We start from the raw sequence: 17,570 nt of genomic DNA, 5'->3' as shown, positions 1-17,570 counted from the left end.
TAGCCACGAGGACTCATTTCAGAGCGGCTTACACGCCGCAGGAAAAATTGGAAAAGTAATCACAGGTTTGAAAACCGACGCTAGACTCTCTAGCCAATGTATTTTTTTTATTACCTTGTTTTTAGGGATCCGTAAGCTAAAAACGGGACTCCGCGGTTCGTCTGTCAGACGGACATCTGGCTGTATCTTATGAATCGTGATAGCGTTGAAATTTTCACAGACGATGTATTTTTGTTGCCACTATAACAACAAATAGAAAATAGTACGAAACCCTCGATGGGCGAGTCCGACTCAGACTTTTCCGATTTACTTTAAAAATTTGTGTTTCATCTGTAAGTATGTTTATGATGCAGGGCAGCAACATTTTTCTGATTCTGATGCACATCACTTTCCTCTTTCTTTAATCAGATTCGGTCTTACATTATTGTTTGCGTGTAAATAGTTATTTACGATACAAGTGCGGAAAAGAGGAAATCCGAAACGAGTGGTTTTAAATCGACATGAGTTGCGAAATACCTATTGGCACGTCTATCGTACAACGTTTTACAGTACATATGGCACTTTAAACTTTCGACATACGCACGGAAAGTGCTATTTCCCGCACTAGTTCGGGAAAGTAGCACCATATGTACTGTAAAGTCACTTTCTACACTAACACCTTCTTGAATAGTAACTTTTCATCGCAATTTATCCTCTGCGGGTAGTTAAATAATAAAATAGGCTATAAAACCCGTTTATTTCCCACCGCTAAAAACTAATTAAAATGCTTCAAATCCAAAATATTCCCTCAGTAACCCTTTTAACTATGCCTAAGGGCATTGGGGCATAAGTCGAGGCCTTTATATAATAACCTTAGGGTCCAGACGTATATAAATGATTTATAGATATATAAAATATTAGTGATTTTAAAATATTGGCCGATAATTTAAATAAAGTGACTTGAATTTTACTTAGGTACATATTCCGTAAATCCGTAAATACTTTCATTATTTTGTAGGTAATAAAACATGCATTAAATTTGATTCACAGTTCTTTTTTATAAAAATACATCTTTAAAAAATATAGATCCGGCTCGAACCACCAAAAACTGTCTTAAATTTTGGGCACATTCACTCCATAATGCGATAGTTTTAGGAGAGTGGAGTTCAGTGCTTTACAGATAGACAGGCATTTATATTTAAAACAATATTATCAACAAAAAACGTCATTTTTGACACTGACAGATCATCACAGAAACAAATCGATCAACTAAAATTCGGATTAGTCCCTGGCGCCACATACTTACCTCAATGTCAAATCATGAGACTCAAGAACACCAGACGAACGTCGTTGAAGTCCTATAGTGCTACATCCAACTCTAATCTAAGCTAGACTTCTAAACTTTAATCTAAATAAAGCTTCGGTCTCACCAATCCGCGTATTCCAGGGTTTCTCAAACTTGCTAACCTCGTTATTAATATTACAGTTCATTCAAAAATATCTAGGTGTCCTAAATTCCATTTTAGTACATAATTTTGCCTTAACTAGCATTAAATCATAACACTTGGGTAATGGGCGGTGAGTAGTTTTAGTATATTTCATATAAAAAAAGAAACGATGTTTGGGACGATTTGTATTTTAAAACTATGTTTACGCAGTTCTAATTACTTATTGTGAGTATCTATTTCTTGGTAAAATTATAGTTTTACTAGGGTGAATTTGGGCACCATCGGTAAAGTTATGGTTCCCTATGGTAAGACAAATAGTTTAGTCAACCCTTTTTTTTTTCTCAACGAATTGCAACATTGATAAAGGGGTTTACTTGTAACCTAACGTATCAGCAACACCTTCTTCATCTTAATGTAAGTATTATCTTACCATCGTTGTACTTTATGTCTTTGCAGTAAGGTTTACTTATTGTCAGCTAATTGTGTGAACAATGTGTGATATTTTTTTGTCAAACCAATTTAGAAGAACTCATTTTATTCAGGTGCAAGTTGGCATGAGCCAGTAATTCTTTATAAAAAAAAACTTCAATCGAATGATGAATGACTTTTTTCACATACATACCTATTTCTACTTTTTGGTCATACTGTGTTTTGTTGCGTTCCAATCTCTGGTAAATCCAAGTTGGAATAGTTTGAGAAACTGTGGCGTCTTTCAATCCCTGATAAGGACAGCAACAAAACTCATCTTATTTTCCACTGGCAAAGGGTTTGCCTGATTGTATCTAATCTTTTGAAGCCGGGTGCTACTCGTATATCACTCAGTAACAAAATTGGACTGATGCTTACGTATCTATGACTTTTCTTTCTGATTAGAGATATAAACAGTTGAATAATTTTACGGTATGGACTCACTTGTTTTTAGTCACTCGCGCGACATGTTTCGGAGAGCCTAGGGGCCCTATTCTGATTTTTAAATAGACATCTATTAGATATTTTTTAGACATCACCAAGATACGATGACGGTATGTTTAAGATTTAACCTGTCAAATTTGACATTTGCGCGATTCTGGAGATACTCTTGAACGATTTCCACAAGATATGACTTAGATATCTAACTCTATCTAACGTAAAAGTGACATTGGTTGCCCGAATTGCGCTGCAAAAGTGAACTAGTTGAAATCTAAACTATAACGTATCTAGAATGGATCTAGTACGTGTCGTCTCTTGTGAATATCTTGAAGTTCGAATACGGCAGTAGGTCTCCTTTCACAAGCACTAACGCGAGGCGAATAAGTGCGAGCAGCGTTCACGACGGTCGTGTAAGGTAAAGCTCGACATGCTAATGCCCAATAGATGACACTCTGCTGTCACCTCTATTGACAATGACTTAAGTTTCCAAACCGTAAAATTATTCAATGTTAGTATGTCTCACAACGGTTTAAATTCGAATATAAACAGTTTTTTCAAGACGAGCTAATTTGCATAACTTATTAATCATAATGGCCGTAGTGATCGTTATCAACGTGCAGTTTCCGTAGCAAAGGGTATGGTTGGCAGAAAAAACAAATACATTTGAATATTCACTTTTGTTCTTAACTATAAAATAAATACTTATGATTACACCTCTAGATATACCTAACTCTTTACGGTACAAAACCTTTTCCGCCCATATATTTTTTTAAAACAATGTACGTCAAATGACATTAAATGTCATAAAAATACAACTATAGTTGCGTGCAATATTTTAGAGACTTAAATTCACCTTCCTGTGACTTCCGTTAACGTAGAAAGGTCATTTAGCTATATAAAATGGATTTTTTCTAATCGACATGAACAACTGACAGCTAAATATGTTGAGCAAATTTTAGTCGTTTATTCAGTATAATTCGGATAAGTGATTATAAATATGTATATAAATATCATAATTTCTGAAATATATAATGTTTAAAATACTTGCGTATTTGTTTTTTTGTCAACCATACTTTGCTACTAATACAGCACGTTGATAACGATCACTAGTAATGGGCAATGAGCATATAAAAACCATCTTTTTTATAGAATTAATGATAATTAAAAAACAACAAGAAATTACTTTTCTTTTAACGCTATTTACCCAAATCAGTGATCAAAAGTAAAAAATGCGTCGGCAAGCGTATTATGAATGGCTTTATCCACGTGATAAAATAACTGTCACTTTTTAACACCGTGGGATAGAAAAATTATGCTGTCACGTAGACAAGAACGACCATCATATCCGTGCAGAAGATGGCCGGCTCTTTATCATTTGTCACCATGGCTGTCACGTTCTAACAAATATGTAAGTGCGAAAGTGACGCATAGCATGACAGGTGATAAAAATGCGACCACGATAGCTGGTCAGGCCTGTTAAGGGTTAAGAGCTACTGTGCCACAGATAGACACATAGCGGTCAAACATCCACTCTGCGTCAGACTCCAAAAACTAATGACATCTGCAGAAACAGTTAAACAAATTTGTGAAATTTGCACTAACATAACTCATTTACCACTCAAATTGCAGCCACTTACAAAGTTCAACTTTAACCTTTGACAAAAAGCCTTAACACCCCTCGCCTCGCTCGAAAGTAATTTGGCTACAATTTTAATCGCCTGACAATAAAACAGCATTAATTGCCTCTACGTTCAGGGCCTAGGGGCGGGAGAGGAGGCCTCTTGATACAGCCACAGTTTTTGAGGCTTATTTTATCTACGAATTTGAAAATTGTATTTATACAGTGTGTAAGTCCAATACGGGCAATAAATTTAACCAAATATAATATTTATCCGTTTAAACATTAATTAAGTTTTTTTTAAGTTACACTTAATTATGACCCCGTAATTTTTTTTTTATGTTTACCAAGCAACAATGTACTGCAAACATAAGATGACATATGGCAATCATGACATTACGAGATGCGAGCTTTTTATAGTAACTGCCAAAAAGCGTTGACAGTTACTTTTAAAAGCTCGTATCCGTAACATTGCGAGCCTAATTATTTTGTATGGTGAAAATTTTCATTGTATTTCTAAGCAAAATCTATCTCAATATACTTTAACCACCGTTTAAATATTCGCCCGTATTGGATACTCACGATATCAACCAACCATGAGACCTACAAAAATTTTATTCTACCCTAAGACGCTTCGCTCGGTCGAAGTAGGTTTGTTCAACATCAAATAGGCATTTCATTGACAATTAGAATAATAAAAATAGACAAGAACTTAACAGAGATTAAGAGGCCGGTATCGATTTTAGTCGCAAAAATGTAAAATTGATAGATTGAGTCGATGAAATTGTCCACCTTTTGTAACGTAATAGAAACAACAAGTACTGGTATCTATTAGCACGTCTTCTTATCTTGCATTTGTACAGATCATTTTTTTTTAAACTGACTCACTAAATTAGTAATGATTTTTTTTCTGATGGACGTTTAGGTAAACGCGCGTAAAGCACTGATTTAGTCGATCTTATTTGTAAATTTCGTAAAGTTTGGACTGCTAAAAATGGTAATTTTGTATTACACATATCCTGTACTCCAACTTTCATAGACTACATTTTTGTTATGTGATATTGAACAAGAGTAAATGAAAGTTAGACGAAATCAATTTTCACCAGAAATTACTTCAAAACAAGTGAACATTTTTCGTGAAAATCGACTTAATTTCAACGTAATTTTGATACTTAAACAATCTACAACATTTCCTGAAACTGTTCTTATACATCATTTTTTATAATTTATAACTATAATTTTTTGATGAATTTTTAAAAACTGCCCCTTCTCGTCATATATTTCCGGTGACGCACGCATGGGACCTGATTATTAAAAGGCAAGATGAGAAGACGTGTTAATAGAAACCAATACTTGTTATTTAGATATTACGTAACAAAAGGAGTACAATTTCAACGACTAAATCTATCAATTTTACATTTTGGCCCTAAAATCGTTAACGGAGCCTTAAGCAAGCTTACGAGAAAGGTAAATTCTTTACATTGGTACTTAATCTATATATATAAATGCAAGTGTCCTGACTGACTGACTGACTGACTGACTGACTGACTGACTGACTGATTCATCAACGCAGAGCCGAAACTACAAAAGCTAGAAAGTTGAAATTTGCACACTAGGTTGCATTTGTAAAGTGTACAAGAGATAAGAAGCGATTTTGAAAAATTCAACCCCTAAGGGGGTTAAAAAGGGGATGAAAGGTTGTATGGGGTTCAAGTTTTAGTTTAAGCTAGAAATTTAAAACTTTGTGAAAATGTATTACATTAAAAAACAAGAAAACTAATTTCAGCGTTTTCGAAAATTCATCCCCCAAGGTGGTGAAAAAGGGGTTGAAAGTTTGTATGGATTTCAAATATTTTTGTGAGTGTGTGACTTTAAACTTTGTATATGGGTATATTATTATAAGACAGGAAAAGTAATTTCAGCGTTTTTGAAAATTCATCCCCTAACAGGGTTAAAAAGGGGTTGAAAGTTTGAATCCATTACAAATGCTTTGAAACTTCTTAGAAAGGCATAATAGCCGATTACAAAAAAAAGTAATTGCGACGTTTTAGGAAATTCAAACCCTAAGGGGGTAAAAAAGGGGATGAAACTTTGTCTTGGGGTGCAAATTTTATTTTAAGCTAGGACCTTGAAACTTTGCAAAAAGGTATTAAATTAAAAAACAAGAAAACTAATTTCAGCGTTTTTAAACATTCATCCCCCGAGGTGGTGAAAAAGGGGTTGAAAGTTTGTACGGAGATCAAATATTATTGAGAGTGCGGGACTTGAGTCTTTGTATAAAGCCATATTATTAAAACACAAGAAAAGTAATTTCAGCGTTTTTAAAAATTCATCCCTTAAAAGGGTTAAAAAGGGGATGAAAGGTTGTATGGGGTTCAAGATTTATTTTAAGCTAGGAAATTGAAACTTTGTAAAAGTGTATTATATTAAAAAATAAGAAAACTAATTTCAGCGTTTTCGAAAATTCATCCCCCAAGGTGGTGAAAAAGGGGTTGAAAGTTTGTATGGAGATCAAATATTTTTGTGAGTGTGTGACTTTAAACTTTGTATATGGGTATATTATTATAAGACAGGAAAAGTAATTTCAGCGTTTTTGAAAATTCATCCCCTAACAGGGTTAAAAAGGGGTTGAAAGTTTGAATCCATTACAAATGCTTTGAAACTTCTTAGAAAGGCATAATAGCCGATTACAAAAAAAAGTAATTGCGACGTTTTAGGAAATTCAACCCCTAAGGGGGTAAAAAAGGGGATGAAACTTTGTCTTGGGGTGCAAATTTTATTTTAAGCTAGGACCTTGAAACTTTGCAAAAAGGTATTAAATTAAAAAACAAGAAAACTAATTTCAGCGTTTTTAAAAATTCATCCCCCGAGTTGGTGAAAAAGGGGTTAAAAGTTTGTACGGAGATCAAATATTTTTTTAGATTGCGGGACTTGAGTCTTTGTATAAAGCCATATTATTAAAACTCAAGAAAAGCTATTTCAGCGTTTTTGAAAATTCATCCCCTAACAGGGTTAAAAAGGGGTTGAAAGTTTGAATCCATTACAAATGCTTTGAAACTTCTTAGAAAGGCATAATAGCCGATTACAAAAAAAAGTAATTGCGACGTTTTAGGAAATTCAACCCCTAAGGGGGTAAAAAAGGGGATGAAACTTTGTCTTGGGGTGCAAATTTTATTTTAAGCTAGGACCTTGAAACTTTGCAAAAAGGTATTAAATTAAAAAACAAGAAAACTAATTTCAGCGTTTTTAAAAATTCATCCCCCGAGTTGGTGAAAAAGGGGTTAAAAGTTTGTACGGAGATCAAATATTTTTTAGATTGCGGGACTTGAGTCTTTGTATAAAGCCATATTATTAAAACTCAAGAAAAGCTATTTCAGCGTTTTTAAAAATTCATCCCTTAAAAGGGTTAAAAAGGGGATGAAAGGTTGTATGGGGTTCAAGATTTATTTTAAGCTAGGAATTTGAAACTCTGTAAAAATGTATTATATTAAAAAAATAAAACTAATTTCAGCGTTTTCGAAAATTCATCCCCCAAGGTGGTGAAAAAGGGGTTGAAAGTTTGTATGGAGATCAAATATTTTTGTGAGTATGTGACTTTAAACTTTGTATATGGGTAAATTATTATAAGACAGGAAAAGTAATTTCAGCGTTTTTAAAAATTCATCCCCTAACAGGGTTAAAAAGGGGTTGAAAGTTTGAATCCATTACAAATGCTTTGAAACTTTTTAGAAAGGCATAATAGCCGATTGCAGAAAAAAGGAATTGCGACGTTTTAGGAAATTCTACCCCTAAGGGGGTAAAAAAGGGGATGAAACTTTGTCTTGGGGTGCAAATTTTATTTTAAGCTAAGACCTTGAAACTTCGCAAAAAGGTATTAAATTAAAAAACAACAAAACAAATTTCAGTGTTTTTAAAAATTCATCCCCCGAGTTGGTGAAAAAGGGGTTAAAAGTTTGTACGGAGATCAAATATTTTTTAGATTGCAGGACTTGAGTCTTTGTATAAAGCCATATTATTAATTCCCAAGAAAAGTAATTTCAGCGTTTTCAAAAGTTCATCCCTTAAAAGGGTTAAAAAGGGGTTGAAAGATTGTATAGGGTTTATATTTTATTTTAACCTACGAATTTGTAACTTCGTAAAAAGTTATTTCATTAAAAGAGAAGAAAACTATTGTTAGCGTTTTTCAAAATTCAACATTTAAGGTGGTGAAAAAGGGGTTGAAAATTTGTATGGAGGTCAATATTTTTTGTAAGTACGGGACTTGAATCTTTGTATAATGACATATTATTAGAATTCGAGAAAAGTAATTTCAGCGTTTTTAAAAATTCATACCCTATAAGGGTCCAAAAGGGGTTGAAAGTTTGTATAGGGATCAAATTTTATTTAAAGCTAGGAACTTGAAACTTCGTAAAAAGTTATTTTATTAAAAAACAAAAAAACCTATTCAGCGTTTTTAAAAATTCATCCCCCGAGGAGGTGAAAAAGAGGTTGAAAGTTTGTATGGAGATCAAATATTTTTGAGAGTGCGAGACTTAAATCTTTGTATAAAGCCATAGTATTAGAACACAAGAAAACTTATTTCAGCGTTTTTAAAAATTCATCCCATAACAGGGTTAAAAAGGGGTTGAAAGATTGTATAGGTTATAATTTTATTTAAAGCTAGGAACTTGAAGCTTCGTAAAAAGGTATTTTATTAAGAGAAAAGAAAACTAATTTCAGAGTTTTTGATAATTCATCCCCCAAGGTGGTGAAGGGGGTCGAAAATTTGTATGGAACCCAAATATTTATCGGAGTGCGGGACTTGAATCGTTGTATAAAGGCATATTATTACAATACAAGAAAAGTAATTTCAGCGTTTTTAAAAATTCATCCCCTAAAAGTTTAAACAGGGGTTGAGATGAGAGTTGGTAGACGGTTCAAATTTTATTTAAAGCTAGGAACTTCAAACTTCGTAAATAGGTAGTTAGGTAGTAGGTTTTATTAAATAGGGGACTTGAAAATCTTCTGGGGGTTGAGAGAGATTATATCGAGATTATCGAGAACAATTTTATTCAGTTAGGGGCTTGAAACTTCGTAGCCAGGTAGTGAAAGACAAATCTCATGCGTTGTATAATAATTAACAAATGATTAACCGTCCCTACTGCTATCTTTTGCTGCGTAATGTTCTAAGCTAATGTAGAATTTATAACCACCAATATACAAATCCACGCGTACGAAGTCGCGGGCAACAGCTAGTCTATCTATATATATAAATGCAAGTGTCCTGACTGACTGACTGACTGACTGATTCATCAACGCAGAGCCGAAACTACAAAAGCTAGAAAGTTGAAATTTGCACACTAGGTTGAATTTATAAAGTGTACAAGAGATAAGAAGCGATTTTGAAAAATTCGACCCCTAAGGGGGTTAAAAAGGGGATGAAAGGTTGTATGGGGTGCAAGTTTTATTTTAAGCTAGGAATTTGAAACTTTGTAAAAATGTACTATATTAAAAAACAAGAAAACTAATTTCTACGTTTTCGAAAATTCATCCCCCAAGGTGGTGAAAAAGGGGTTGAAAGTTTGTATGGATATCAAATATTTTTGGGAGTGTTGGACTTGAAACTTTGTATATGGAGATATTATTATAAGACGGGAAAAGTAATTTCAGCGTTTTTGAAAATTCATCCCCTAACAGGGTTAAAAAGGGGTTGAAAGTTTGAACCCATTACAAGTGCTTTGAAACTTCTTAGAAAGACATAATAGCCGATGACAAAAAAAGGAATTGCGACGTTATAGGTAATTCAACCCCTACGGGGGTAAAAAAGGGGATGAAACTTTGTCCTGGGGTGCAAATTTTATTTTAAGCTAGGACTTTGAAACTTCGTAAAAAGGTACTAAATTAAAAAACAAGAAAACTAATTTCTGCGTTTTCGAAAATTCATCCGCCGAGGTGGTAAAAACGGGGTTGAAAGTTTGTACGGAGATCAAATATTTTTGAGAGTGCGGGACTTGAATCTTTGTATTTTGGGATATTATTAGAAGACAGGAAAAGTTATTTCAGCGTTTTGTAAAATTCATCCCCTAACAGGGTTAAAAGGGGGTTGAAAGTTTGTATGGAGTTCAAATTTTATTTTAAGTTAGGAACTGGAAACTTCGTAAAAATATATGTTATTAAAATACAAGAAAACTAATTTCAGCGTTTTTGAATTATCATCCCCTAAAGTGGTAAAAAGGGGGTTGAAAGTTTGTATGGATATCAAACATTTTTTCGAACGCGGGACTTGAATCTTTGTATTTCGGGATATTATTAAAATACAGGAAAAATAATTTCAGCGTTTTGTAAAATTCATCCCTCAACAGGGTTAAAAAGGGGTTGAAAGTTTTAATCCATTACAAATGCTTTGAAACTTCTTAGAAAGGCATAATAGCCGATTACAAAAAAAAGTAATTGCTACGTTTTTGGAAATTCAACCCCTAAGGGGGATAAAACAGGATGAAAGTTCGTCTTAGGGTGCAAATTTTATTTTAAGCTAGGAACTTGAAACTTTGCAAAAGGGTATTAAATTAAGATACAAGAAAACCAATTTCAGCGTTTTTGAAAATTCATCCCCTAAGGTGGTGAAAAAGGGGTTGGAAGTTTGTATGGATATCAAACATTTTTTCGAACGCGTGACTTGAATCTTTCTATTTGAGGATATTATTAGAAGACAGGAAAAGTTATTTTAGCGTTTTGTAAAATTCATCCTCTAACAGGGTTAAAACAGGGGGTTGAAAGTTTGTATAGGGTTCAAATTTTATTTAAAGCTACAAACTTGAAACTTCGTAAAAATGTATTTTATCAAAAGAGAAGAAAACTAATTTCAGAGATTTTGATAATTCATCCCCCGAGGTGGTGAAAAAGGGGTTGAAAATTTGTTTGGAGGCCAAACATTTTTTTGAGTGCGGGACTTGAATCGTTGTATAAAGGCATATTATTAGAATACAAGAAAAATAATTTCAGCTTTTAAAAAATCATCCCCTAAAATGATTAAAAAGGGGTTGAAAGTTTGTATAGGGTTCAAATTTTATTTAAAGCTAGGAACTTCAAACTTCGTAAATAGGTAGTTAGGTAGTAGGTTTTATTAAATAGAGGACATGAAAATCTTCTAAGGGGGTTTATATCGAGGACAATTTTATTCAGTTAGGGGCTTGAAACTTCGTAGGTTGTGAAAGATAGTAACATGTTCTCTCGGTCTGGAAATATAAACCGACAAGGATTTACTGCAATATTTAACGATTTAATAAACCTTTTAACATACATACCGAAAACAAACACGCTTGGCACCAATGAGCCCGCACTGCAATCCACATGTATTGTACCGTGCACTAATCAATCCATCACTCTGGATACCTCACAGCCACTAGACCTCACAAAAAATCACCAGCACACAGTCAGCAGTGCCGACTCAGAAGTTGACTTGATAACGGCACACAACACCACGTTTTTTCGAGAATAACTCTAACCTAGAAACCACTGAATTTGATGTTAAACCTGATTTAAATGATTTTAGAATTATGTACCAAAATATGCAAAGCCTTTTTAACAAACAGGATATATTAGATGCATTTTTTGATAATAGAACTAACAACTTTGAAGTCCTTTGTTTTACGGAAACATGGTTATCTAAGGAAAAACAGCAATTAATACAAATTAACAATTACGACATCGCGTCATCGTTCTCTCGTGTAAACTACACGGGCGGCGGGTGTTGCATATTTCTACGTAAACAACTAGAGTACACCGAGCGTAAGGACATCGTGGATATGTCCATTGAATATATTATAGAAATGGCCTCCATAGAATTACCTTCACTTAATACATTGATTGTTGTTATTTATTGGAATGGCCGTGAATATGACACTTTTTTAAAGCAAATGTCATTACTTCTAGACATGTTAAGTAAAAAAGAATCGGGGAAAAAAATTATAGTGGGCGGCGACTTTAACTTAGATTTGATTCAAAATAATAAACAATCAAGACAATTCCTAGACTTCATGATGGAATACAATTTTATCCAACATATAAAGGATCCCACCCGCGTTACTAACACTACATCAACATGTTTAGATCTTATCTTTACAAATTTCACACATGATCTTATAAAAACGGAAGTATGCGACTTCGGTTTCTCAGATCATAAAAGTACCATTATCCAGTTAGCAATACCACAAAAATGTAAAAGCGGTTACTATATATACAAAAAAAGATTCTTTAGTGTAATAAATATTCAAAACTTTAAAATGATGCTACGAAACATTGATTGGTATCAATTAATTAAACCAGAAAATGATATCAATAATAATTACGAAATATTCAATGACACTTTACAAAAAATTCTAAATAAATGTATACCCATAAAAACAATTAAAGTAAAAACAAATTTAAAAAAAAATTGGCTCACAAAGGGAATCAAAATTTCTTGCAAAACAAAAAGATTATTAAAAATTATGGTTACCCAGTCCAACGACATAACACTTACTAAACATTATAAACAATACCAAAAACTACTAAAAAAAACCATACTTAAGGCTAAGAAACTCCAATACATACGAAAAATTCAGAAATCTGATAATGTTATTAAAGCTATGTGGCAAATAATAAAAGAGCGTACTAACAAAAATGCAACGCAAACGCGGCATAATATTGGGCTATCATTCCATAATAAGTTAACGTCTGATCCTAAGCAAGTGTCGAACATATTCAATTCATTTTTTGCATCGGTGGGTGCCGTTGAACCTGGAAGTACAGCGCCGCGCGGCCGGCCTGTACTACTACCCACCACAAACTCAATTTACTTAAGCCCGGTAGATATGCTAGAGGTAAGAAGAATCATTATGAACCTAAAAAATAAACGAAGTTTCGGAGTAGACGAGTTGCCCCCCATGCTATTCCGATACTGTGCCGACGAATTAACTTTGCCTTTTTACATATTAATTAATCAGTCTTTTACAGAAGGAATTTTTCCCGATATGTTAAAAAAATCAATTATAAAACCGATATATAAAAAAGGCAAAAAAACCGACCCCGGTAACTATCGCCCCGTGGCCCTTCTACCTACATCCTCTAAAATATTCGAGACTGCTATGTACAACCGCGTATATTCTTTTTGTGAAAGGTACAATATTTTTGATGACGCTCAAAACGGTTTCAGGAAAAACCGTTCTACTACTTTGGCTGCATACAAATATATATTAGAAATTTTAAATATACTTAATGATAAAAAATACGCAATTGGCATATTACTAGATATGTCTAAGGCATATGATATGGTTCAATACGACACGCTATTAAACAAACTATATGAAATAGGAATAAGGGGAATTGCACACGATTGGTTTACGTCTTACCTCAAAAACAGAGAACAATGTGTTGCAATTGAGTTTTTGGATCACACAACGGGCGAAATAACATGTGTCAAATCTGATCAGCAGCCCATCACGCATTCCATCCCTCAGGGTAGTGTAATTGGATGTCTGCTCTTTTTAATTTACATTAATGATATCCCGAAAACATTAGCCCAATATTGCGTACTTTTCGCTGACGATATCTCAATTCTAACTTCATGTAACGACGGCACAAATACAAATCAAGATATAAATTCCATATTAAACTCTGTAATAGAATGGATGGGAGACCACAACTTAAAACTAAATATCTCAAAGACGAAAATTATTCAATTTAGACCTCATCAAAAAAAACCGCTATCATTAAATTTCGACATAAATGGCATAAAATTGGATTTCGTGGACTCAGCAACATTATTAGGTTTCGTTATAGATTCAAATATTAATTGGAAGGAACATATAGCCAAAATTAAATCAAAGTTATCATCTTTTGTGTACGCATTAAGGGAAGTTAAGAGATCTACTGATTTTAACTCCGCGATTACATCTTACTATTCTTACGCATACTCATGGCTTACATACGGCATCATACTATGGGGAAACAGTACAGATGTCGAAGATCTTTTTATCCTTCAAAAAAAGTGTGTACGCATACTAGCCAATATAAAAATCCCAGAGAGCTGTATTCCTTACTTTAGAAAATATGATATGTTAACATTAGTTTCCATATACATTTATGAGGTATGTAAATTTGTCAGAAAGAACCCGCAACTATACACTTCTATTCTAGATCAGACCCGCCGTTACGAATCTAGGTTCAAAAATAATCTAGTTACAGTCTCAGGATCTACAATGAAATTGCACAGTACAAGTCCACACGCCATGACAATTAAAATTTATAATAAATTAAGTGACACCTTAAAGGGAGAAAAGAACAATATACTATTTTTTAAACAATTAAAAAAGAATTTAGTTGACAAATGTTACTACCATATAGGAGAGTATTTTGGTGACAAAAATGTTTAGTGTGCATAAGTTTAGTATATATTGTTATATATTATTTATTGTAATTAGGATAATTTAGCATTTAAGTTCTAGAAAATAAGTTATCTGCTATGCCCCATCCGGGTTTCATAATATGACATGTACTTATATTTGTGTATATTTGTGTATGTTGTTTAGCATGAATAAATGAAATGAAATGAAATGAAGACAAGTCTCATGCGTTGTATAATATTAATAATTAACAAATGATTAACCGTCCTACCGCAATCACTTGCTGCACAATGTTCTAAGCTAATGTAGAATATATAACCACCAATATACAAATCCACGCGTACGAAGTCGCGGGAAACAGCTAGTGTACTTATAATGCTCTCATTCTACTTAAAATAAAGTTACTTTTATGTACGCACCTTGAAAATCTTGTCTTTGAAAATTAAATACTCCCACGTTGAACGCCCACGACCTTTGCCTTTAATTATAATGACTTTAATTTACACTGTGGTTACACACGTGGAATGAATATAAAAAACTTCAATTCATGTACCCTGTTAGGCGCAGCCAATAAGGAAAACGTCACTTTACATACTAAATTTATTTATTTACACATGTCAATTTAATATTACACATTCCGTTTCCGTAAAAATACACTACGTCGATATCCTATTATTTTTATCCTTAATAATAACAAAAATCATTCCAAAAACAAACTTATACAAATAACTATTTACCTACTATAAAAAAACTACTTAATTACTACAAATGGACGTCTCAGACCCTTTAAAAACCTATAATAATCTTTTAAAGTAGGTACAGGTGCTACTTTACCGCCCTAGTGCGGTAATTGGCACAATACGTGCATAAAAAGAAAATTTAAAGGGCAATATGTACTGTAAAACGTTACACACGTGTGAAAAGGTATTCGCAACTTGTGTCGATTTAAAACACTCCCTTCGGTAGTGTTTCTATTTATCGCCACTCGTTGCGAATTTCCTACTTTTCGCACTTGTATCGTAATGTACTATTTCAGCTATGTTTTTACTCTGCCTTCAAGATAATGACAGACAAAAGAGGACAGGCCAAGAACGCAGTTTTTCTGTTTCGCAATTGTCTCTCTGTGAAACAATGTTCACTTTTTAATTGCGGTCGTAAGGTAGCGGGTTAATCCGGTCCGCGGTCAACAATTTTCTTGCAGAATTCTGGATAACAACGAAATTTCTGGACATCGTCAGTTATGTTTTTTTAATTAAATTTACTTTTTAATTATCTTTAAATGCGATTTCTGTGCTCGTTTAAGGAAAATAGGAGGTTTAAACCATTTTAAATGGGTTTTGATGTTTCAGTTTAAGTAGACGTTAATTGTTTGAGGAGCTCGTAAAAAATGCACTAGATGAGTAAATAATTGACAGGCGAAAATTTAAGGTATTTTTGACCGAAGCGTAGCGAAGGCCTACGTTTCGTTTCGACTCGGGCATTTTCCTTTCGTATGCCCGGATATTCTCGCAATTCACAACCGATACCGATTCTCGTGAAATTTTGTAACCAGATACTATGATTAAATAAATAAAAAATTTGATCCAGTCTTTGGAACTTTTTCAAAGCGCTTGCTTTATATTATTTCTATTTTTGTATGGGATTTTGAATATCGCGCCAAGCGGGACCTTTTGGAAACTCAAAATCCCATATAAAATGAGTAATAAAACTTAACGCAAACGCGTACGTCACGTCACGCTATCTAATTAAATTGACACTAGGGAGTACCCCCTAGGCTTTGAATTACACGTAAACTAAGTTTTACAGTAACCTACCACGAGTTTGACACTGACATATTCGCTTTTGTCTGCGTACAACTTACTTTCTCACCTTGCTCGCACTAGTGTACGAGCGAGCGAGCGAGATACATAGAAAGCAATTCAAACTCCTGATAAGGCTATAGATATAAACTCCGAGAATTGGAGATTCTAAAGCGTCTAAAATGTAAATAATTAAAAATAATCACGGCTCTTAGCATCCATGTTTCGTTGAACGGAATTTAAAGCATTTGGACGGTGTCAGTGAAAAAGCTAATTCGTTTTTTTGTTTGTTTATTTTTACGGAAACGGAAAAGCCTTATTTTCGTTTCGAATTCATTTATTTGCTATTATCTTATTGACTTTTGCCCCAAGGCAATGCTCATTTTAGATAACTTTTAGAATAATTCCATCAGGTTTGAGGCCTGACCATTTAGTTATACAGGGTGCTTCCTGTAACAGGAGCATAATGTAAATTAAACTAAAGGCTGAACTTCTCAAACTGACCAACATTTGTTCAGCAACTTTTAAAAATTATGAATCCTTTAGACTTCCTCTTTTTCATACAAAATAAATATTGCCTTCAATGTACGCTGACATCAGTGTGTTTGACGTTGCTTGTCACGCTTTAAACATAACAAAATTTGCAATACATTGCGTCTTAGAATAAACTTTAAAGTGTAATAAAAATCAAAACATGAGTTATTTTCAAAAGTTGTTGAACAAAATGTTGGTTAGTTTGAGGAGTACAAAGACGAGTATAAAGCCTACAGTTTAATTTATTGCTCCTGTTACAGGAAACACCCTGTATGAGGTGGAAACAGTCCGCCTTAAGTAACTTTGGACCGACTTGATTAGAACAAAGTGAGGGAGCATCATTATAAACGTCATATTTTCATAGAATAAATATTTTCATAATAAATCATAAAAATAAACCCGATTACGGGGTTGGTCCCATATTAAAGTTACTCAGTAAGTATTTAACCTATTTATTCACGTAACAAAATTTGGTTAAGGGCAAAAAAAAAACCGTAGCGTAGGTAGAATTTCAGGTCAATTCCAATGTGCATATTTCAAGATTTTTTCGAATTTATTGGTTTACACTTAAAATACATGAGTGACCTGTTTTAATATTAAACATGTCAGTGCCTCACGGAAGTTTGATAACACTTTGAAGTTGAAGCGACGCCTACATATTAAATGGTAATCCTTATTGGAATTCATGAAGGTCTATATTACACTGTGACCGTACGCATTAGTACCTCTTTGGCGGTCAAAAGGTTAAAATTGTTTTGTTTTGTTTTATCACAATGAATTATTATTTCGCATTGTATTAGTGACCCAGACTGACCCACGCGGGGGCGATTAATGTAATTAACGAGGTTTTTCCGTTTGTCTGTGTCCACGGAAATGGGTGACAAGCTCGTCGTCCGGTCATCCGGAGTCGCGCGGGTTTATT

General features: G+C 33.7%; 1 protein-coding gene across 3 annotated transcripts in view; it reads left to right on the top strand.

Annotated features, from left to right (window-relative positions):
• Nucleotides 1-17,570, top strand: part of LOC134647398 (zwei Ig domain protein zig-8-like) — a 539,358-nt gene that overhangs the window by 22,554 nt on the left and 499,234 nt on the right. The gene's annotated exons all lie outside the window — the stretch shown is intronic.

This window comes from Cydia amplana, chromosome 4, assembly GCF_948474715.1.
Source record: "Cydia amplana chromosome 4, ilCydAmpl1.1, whole genome shotgun sequence".
NCBI lineage: Eukaryota > Metazoa > Arthropoda > Insecta > Lepidoptera > Tortricidae > Cydia > Cydia amplana.
Note: the sequence above shows the minus strand (reverse complement) of the source record. Positions and strands in the feature narration are given on the sequence as shown.